The 8,365-nt window shown below is 39.4% G+C and overlaps 1 pseudogene; it reads left to right on the top strand.

Annotated features, from left to right (window-relative positions):
* Positions 1 to 3,124: 3,124 nt before the first annotated feature.
* On the top strand, positions 3,125 to 7,990 carry LOC113900819 (annotated as a pseudogene).
* The last annotated feature ends 375 nt before the right edge of the window (positions 7,991 to 8,365 follow it).

The following is an 8,365-nucleotide window of genomic DNA, read 5'->3' as shown; positions in this document are numbered from 1 at the left end:
GTTTGATCCCTGGGTCAGGAAGATCCCCTGGAGGAGGACCTGGCAACCCACTCCACTATACTCTCCAGTACTCTCAGTACTCTAGCACACACATGCACACAAGGTATTTTAAGACCTTGTTTAAAAGCAATATTTTCATTTACCATAACATCAACAAGAACAAAATGTACAGGAATAAATCTAACAAATGATATAAAAGACCTGTATTCAAAAAATTATAAGACACTGATGAAAGACATTGAAGATGACACAAACAAATGGGAAGATATTCTATGTTAATGGGTTGTAAGAATTAATATTGGTAAAATAACCATACTACCTAAGGCAATCTACAAATTCAGTGCAACCCCTACCAAAATGCCAATAGCATTTTTCACAGAACTAGAGCAAATAATTCTATAACTTGTATGGAATCACAAAAGATCCCGAATAGCCAAAATAATCTTGAGAAAGAAAAACAAAGCTGGAGGAATCATGTTCCCTGAGCTCAAAGTACATTACAAAGCTACAATCACCAGAACAGTGTGGTATTGGCACAAAAACAGACACATACATTAATGGAACAGAATAGAGAACCCAAAAATAAACCAACACACTTATGGTCAATTAATCTATGACAAAGGGGGCAAGAATATACAGTGAGAAAAGGACAGCTTCTTCTGGGGAAAACTGGAAAGCTACATGGAAAAGAATCAATCTGGAGTACTCTATTATATCATGCACAAAAGTAAATTCAAAATAGATTAAAGACTTAAATGTAAGACCTGAGACCAAAAAATTCCTATAAGAAAACACAGACAGAACCCTCTTTGGTGTAAATCATAATTTTTTTTTTGTTTCTGTTTCCTAAGGCAAAGGAAACAAAAGCAAAAATAAACAAATAGGTTCTAATTAAACTTAAAACCTTTGGCACAGCAAAGAAAACCATAAACAAAAGAAAAAGACCATCTACTGAATGGGAGAAAATATTTGTAAATGATATGACCAACAAAGAATTAATATCTAATACATATATATATATATATATATATATATATATATATATCTCATACAACCCAACATCAAAAAAAACAAAAACAAAAACAAAAACAAAAAAACCCAAAACTGGTTTAAAAGTGGGCAAAAAAAAAAAAAAAAAAGTGGGCAAAAAATCTGAATAGACATTTTTCTAATGAAGACATGAAAATGGCCAATAGGTATATGAAAAGATGCTCAACACTGTTAATCATTCGACAAATGAAAATTAAAACCACAATGAGTTATCATCTCACACCTGTCAGAATAGCTATCATCAAAAAGACCACAAATAATAAATGTTGGTGACAATTTTGGAGAAAAGGGAATGGAGAAAAGGGAATCCTTATAAACTTTGTGGGAAGGTAAATTGGTACAATCATTATGGAAAACAGTATGGAGATTTCTCAAAAAATTAAAAACAGAACTATCATATGATCCAGCAATATAGGAAAGATACATGAACCCTTATGTTCACTGCAGCATTATTTACAATAGCCAAAGCATGGAAGCAACCTAAGTGCCCATCAATAGGTGAATGCACAAAGCTTGTGTGTGTATATACAATGGACTATTACTCAGCCACAAAAAAGAATGAAATCTGATCATTTTTGACATCACGGGTGCAGCTAGAGACTATTACGCTAAGTGAAATAAGTCAGACAGAGAAAGACATATATCATATGATTTCACTTATATGCGGAATCTCAAAAAAAAACAACAGATAAATGAACAAATATAATAAAACAGAATTACAGATACAAAGAACAATCAGGTATTTGCCAGAGGGGAGGAGGAGGAAAGAAATAGTTGAGGGAGATTTCAGGTACAAACTTTCAGTTGCAAAATAAATGAGTCATGGGTATGAAATGTACTGTAATATAGGCAAATGTACTGGGTAATATAGGCAATAACTATAGAATATCTTTGTATGGTAACATATTCTAATTAGATTTATTGTGGTGACGAGTTTGAAATGTAGAAATACCTAACCATTCTGTTGCATAACAGGAAGTAACATTCTTTTGTAGGTAGATTATATTTCAAAAGCTAACAAACATAACAAAAGAGATCAGATTTCTGAATAGCAGAGGTGGAGGGTGGGGGAGGGGGAACTGGATGAAAGTAGGAAGTAAGCAAAAGTTACAAATTTTCAGTTATAAGACAATTAAGTGCAAGGGTTGTACGTACAACATAATAAATACAATTAACACTGTTGTATGTTATATAGAAAAATTGTTAAAAGAGTAAATTCTAAGAGTTCTCATCACAAAAATTTTTTTTGTATTTCTTTAATTTTGTACCTATATGAGATAATGGATGTTCACTAAACTTATTGTGATAATAACTTCATGATGTATGTAAATCAAATCATTACTCTGTATACCTTAAACTTATACTGTGCTATATGTCAATGATATCGCTGTAAAACTGGAAGGAAAAAAAATAAAAGCATAGTTTCAAACAGCATTTGTGGAAAGTATTGCACTGATATTTCCTCTCCCAGAGGGGAAGCAATCACAATACAATTAGAGTTTTATCATTCAATCAGCAGGAGCTGTATTTTGACTTTTAAGATGATCATTAAAAATAAAAACCCAATACATCATCCCACTGCTGTTATAGATTTCATTCTTCGGAAAGTCATCTGAGGTCAACTCACTTAGTATCAGTATATCTTGGTAAAAATCACGGAAAAAAAAAAATAAAGATAAAACACAGCAGACACAAAAGTATTCAATGGCAAAACAATAATGTGACTGGACTTCCCTGCTGGTCCAGCAGTTGGGAGTCCACCCGTAAGCGCAGAGGACACGGGTTTGACCCCTCGTCTGGGAGGATTCCACATGCCACAGGGCAACTGGGCCCGTGTGCCACAACTACTGAACCCACACTCATACTGAAGCCTGCACGCCCCCGAACCTGTGCTCTGCCAGCTAGAGAAACCACCACAACGAGAAGCCTGAGCACCACGCTAGAGAGTACCCCTGCTCACCACAGCTAGAGAAAGCCTTCACGCAGCAATGAAGACCCAGTGCAGCCAAAAATAAATGAATAAATAAATAAAATTAAAAAGAAAATAGGTGACCAATACTCAATTGGCAAAAAAAATCAGCTTATCCAAAACATCTATGAGAACACAAGATGAAAGCAATCTACAGACTACTTCTATCATTGTTTACTAATTTCACTGTTGTTTGAAAATAAACATATTTCCTTCGCATTCACAAATTTTAATAAATAAAACTAAAAGTCTTTCTCAGATAGACATTGATGTTTGCAAACACTTGCTATAAAGAGCAAAAAGGATAAACACTTCTATTTAATAAACAACTGTGCTTTTTGTTCATTTAAAACCTGTTATTTGAGTTAATGTTACAATTTTCAGACCTTCAAGAAGGACCTAGATGAACAAATCATACTTATTCAGTTTTTTTTCCCTTTTTATATTTTTCTCCGCCTATATTAGTGATTCTCAAATGCAGTCCCTGAACCAGCAGCATCAACTAGGAATCATCTAAAATCTGTTAAAAATGAAAATTCTTGCTGTCTCCCGGCCACTACTGTGGAGGCAGAGGCTCATGTGCATTCCAGATGAGCAGTACCCATAATCTACTGCCATGGCCAAGAAAGTACCCATAACCTACCGCCATGGCTGAAGAAGGCATTGTTGCTGGAGGTGTAATAGACATTAATCCTGCTTTACAAGAGGTGCTGAAGACCATCGTCATCCATGATGGCCTGGCACGTGGAACTCACAAAGCTGCCAAACCCTTAGACAAGTGCCAAGTCCATCTTTGCATGCTTCCATCCAACTGTGATGAGCCTCTATGTCAAGTTGGTGGAGGTCCTTTGTTTCTTTGTTGTTTTTGTTGTTGTTGTTTTTTAATATTTCCCAGTGGAAACAGTGTCAGACTTTATTTTTCTGGGCTCCAAAATCACTGAAGATGGTGACTGCAGCCATGAAATTAAAAGACGCTTACTCCTTGGAAGGAAAGTTATGACCAATCTAGATAACATATTCAAAAGCAGAGACATTACTTTGCCAAGAAAGGTTCGTCTAGTAAAGGCTACGGCTTTTCCAGTAGTCATGTATGGATGTGAGAGTTGGACTGTGAAGAAGGCTCAGTGCTGAAGAATTCATGCTTTTGAACTGTGGGGTTGGAGAAGACTCTTGAGAGTCCCTTGGACTGCAAGGAGATCCAACCAGTCCATTCTGAAGGAGATCAGCCCTGGGATTTCTTTGGAAGGAATGATGCTAAAGCTGAAAGTCCAGTACTGTGGCCACCCCATACGAAGAGTTGACTCATTGGAAAAGACTCTGATGCTGGGAGGGATTAGGGGCAGGAGGAGAAGGGGACGACAGAGGATGAGATGGCTGGATGGCATCATTGACTCAATGGACGTGAGTCTCAGTGAACTCCGGGAGTTGGTGATGGACAGGGAGGCCTGATGTGCTGCAATTCATGGGGTCACAAAGAGTCGGACACGACTGAGTGACTGAACAGAACTGAATCAACTTGTGCCACAGTCAGCTCCCAGTCTTGTTTTTGCTGACTGTATAGAGCTTCACTATCTTTGGCTGCACATATGCATCTTTGGCTGCAAAGATCTTTGCATCTTTGGATGCAAAGAGCTGACTGTGGCACAGACCATGAACTCCTTATTGCCAAATTCAGACTTAAATTGAAGAAAGCAGGGAAAACCACTAGACCATTCAGGTGTGACCAAAATCAAATCCCTTACGATTATATAGTGGAAGTGAGAAATAAATTCAAGGGATCAGATCTGACAGACAGAGTGCCTGAAGAACTATGGATGGAGGTTCATGACACTGAACAGGAGGCAGAGATCAAGACCATCCTCAAGGAAAAGAAATGCAAAAAGGCAAAATGGTTGTCTGAGGTGGCCTTACAAATAGTGTTTTTCTTTTTTGACTGCCTTGGGTCGTAGCTGCAGCATGTGTGAGATTTTAGTTCCCCAACCAGGGATCAAACCACTGCCTGCTGCGCTGGCAGGTGGATTCTCAACCAGTGGACCCCAGGGACGTCCGTCCCCTGTAGTCTTTATTTGTGAGTCTCAAATTCTGGGTTTACTCCTGGACATCGTGTGACCTGGGGCGGTCACTTTCCCACAGACAGATGGCGTCCTTGACGCTGTTTATCAAGGAACAGTGCTGACCTGAGTTTCCGCTCTCTTGTAGTGAATGCATAGACCCACGTGAGTCTGTGTTGAGATCCTCTTTTCATTGATAAATTTAGGTTTTTGTAAAAATTTCATTTATTTTTAATTGGAGGATGATTGCTTTACAATTCTGTGTTGAAAGGCAAAGGAGAAAAGGAAAGATAAACCCATTTGAATGCAGAGTTCCAAAGAATAGTAAGGAGAGATAAGAAAGCCTTCCCCAGTGATCAGTGCAAAGAAATAGAGGAAAACAATAGAATGGGGAAGTCTAGAGATCTCTTCAAGAAAATTAAGAGTTACCAAGGGAACATTTCATGCAAAGATGGGCACAGTAAAGGACAGAAATGGTATAGACTTAACAGAAGCAGAAGATATTAAGAAGAGGTGGCAAGAATACACAGAAGAGCTATACAAAAAAGAACTTCATGACCCAGATAATCATGATGGTTTGATCAACAACCTAGAGCCAGACATCCTGGACTGCAAAATCAAGTGGGCCTTAGGAAGCATCACTACGAACAATGCTAGTGGAGATGATGAAATTCCAGTTGAGCTCTTTCAAATCCTGAATGATGATGCTGTGAAAGTGCTGCATGCAATATGCCAGCAAATTTGGAAAACTCAGCAGTGGCCACAGGACTGGAAAAGGTCAGTTTTCATTCCAATCCCAAAGAAAGGCAATGCCAAAGAATGCTCAAACTACCACACATTTCACTCATTTCACATGCTAGCAAAGTAATGGTCAAAATTCTCCAAGCCAGGCTTCAACAGTATGTGAACCATGAAATTCCAGATGTTCAAGCTGGTTTTAGAAAAGGCAGAGGAACCAGAGACCAAATTGCCAACATCTGCTGGATCATCGAAAAAGCAAGAGAGTTCCAGAAAAACATCTACTTCTGCTTTATTGACTATGCCAAAGCCTTTGACTATGTGGATCACAATAAATTGTGGAAAATTCTTTAAGAGATGGGAATACCAGGCCATCTGACTTTCTTCTTGAGAAACCTGTATGCAGGTCAGGAAGCAACAGTTAGAACTGGACATGGAACAACAGACTGGTTCCAAATAGGAAAAGGAATACGTCAAAGCTGTATATAATCACCCCGCTTATTTAACTTTAATGCAGAGTACATCATGTGAAATGCCAGGCTGGATGAAGCACAAGCTGGAATCAAGACTGCCAGGAGAAATATCGATAACCTCAGATATGCAGATGACACCAGCCTTATGGCAGAAAGCAAAGATGAACTAAAGAGCCTCTTGATGAAAGCGAAAGAGGAGAGTGAAAAAGTTGGCTTAAAACTCAACATTCAGAAAACGAAGATCATGGCATCTGGTCCTATCACTTCATGTCAAATAGATGGGGAAACAGTGGAAACAGTGACAGACTATTTTTGGGGCTCCAAAATCACTGCAGATGATGACTGTAGCCATGACATTAAAGGACGCTTGCTCCTTGGAAGAAAAGTTATGACCAACCTAGACAGCATATTCAAAAGCAGAGACATTACTTCGCCAACAAAGGTCGATTTAGTCAGAACTATGGATTTTCCAATAGTAATGAATAGATGTGAGAGTCAGTTATAAAGAAAGCTGAGCACCGAAGTATTGATGCTTTTGTACTGCGGTGCTGGAGAAGACTCTTCAGAGTCCCTTGGACTGCAAGGAGATCCAACAAGTCCATCCTACAGGAAATTAGTCCTGAATATTCATTGGAAGGACGGATGTTGAAGCTGAAGCTCCGATACTTTGGCCACCTGATGTGAAGAACTGACTCATTGGAAAAGACCCTGATGCTGGGAAAGATTGAAGGCAGGAGGAGAAGGGGATGACAGAGGATGAGATGGCTGGATGGCATCACCGACTCAATGGACATGAGTCTGAGTAAACTCTGGGAGTTGGTGATGGATAAGGGAGGCCTCACGTGCTGCAGTCCATGGGGTCACAAATAGTTGGACATGACTGAGCGACTGAACTGAACTGAATCAACTTGTAATTAAATTACAGATAAAATTAACATTATATGTTAATGAAATAGTAAATAGCTGAGACTGCCAATAAGAAATCAGTTGACTTTTTTCCACATGGAAACTTTTTCCACATTGATAACAGAATATTACCCCTTAGAAAAAGAACGGCAGCTTGGCTTTCTTTAGAATTGTAGGGATATGAGCATTTGCACATAGATTCCTGGAAATTGCTCAGCATTCCAAGGCACTTATTTAAATCCTGTGAGAAGTCTGATAGTGCAGGTGAGAAAGGAAGCACACCAATTGATTCCTTTTACACGTTTGAGAGAGGCTCCTACTCCCTCCCCACCAGCCTGGGGCTTCTCTCCCCATGCACACGAACTGGTGGAGGCCTCTGTGCTATACACCAAATCAATGCAATTAAGCCTGATGACAACAAGAAACTACGGGAATGGGTTGTTGTTGTTGTTGTTTAGTCATTAAGTTGTGTCTGACTCTTTTGTGACTCCATGGACTGGAGCCTACCAGGCTTCTCTGTCCATGGGATTTTTCAGGCATGAATACTGGAATGGGTTGCCATTTCCTTCTCCAAGGGATCTTCCCAACCCAGGGATCAAACTCATGTCTCCTGCATTGGCAGGTGGATGCTTTACCACTTAGCCACCAGGGAAGCCCCAGAGGAATGGGTAGATTCTCTTAAAACTGACTGAGAGGGAAAACCCAGTAAAGTGGTTGGTTGCATCTATGTGGTAGGTAAGGACTATGGCAAAGAGTCTCAGGCACATGATGCCATCAAGGAGTACTTCAGATGCAAGAAATGAACAGACAAAAAACGTGGCTCTTGTTTCTTAAAAAGAAAAGGAGGAAAGAAACACAAATGTGGGGGCCTTACCTCAAAACTTCTTAAGTCAGAATCACTGGAGTGGGGCCCAGTAACAGCTCTCCAGATGGTACTGATGCACATGCAGTTTTGTGGACCACACTCTCAGTTATCAGGTCCCAGCACAGGCACATCTTGAGTCTCTTCAGCTTTTTCATGTTCTACCAGCTCAGATCTAAAGGAGAGGAGAGTGAAAATGGCTTACAAATGGAAGCCTATACTCACTCATATCTGCTTCTCCTTCCACTCATGACCACCTGCCTAAGTCGAACGTAGACTTAACATAGTAGCACTGAGGCATCTACACTTCCTTACT

This window comes from Bos indicus x Bos taurus, chromosome 11, assembly GCF_003369695.1.
Source record: "Bos indicus x Bos taurus breed Angus x Brahman F1 hybrid chromosome 11, Bos_hybrid_MaternalHap_v2.0, whole genome shotgun sequence".
Classification (NCBI taxonomy): domain Eukaryota; kingdom Metazoa; phylum Chordata; class Mammalia; order Artiodactyla; family Bovidae; genus Bos; species Bos indicus x Bos taurus.
The sequence above is the reverse complement of the archived record's forward strand: the minus strand, read 5'-3'. Positions and strand labels throughout refer to the sequence as shown.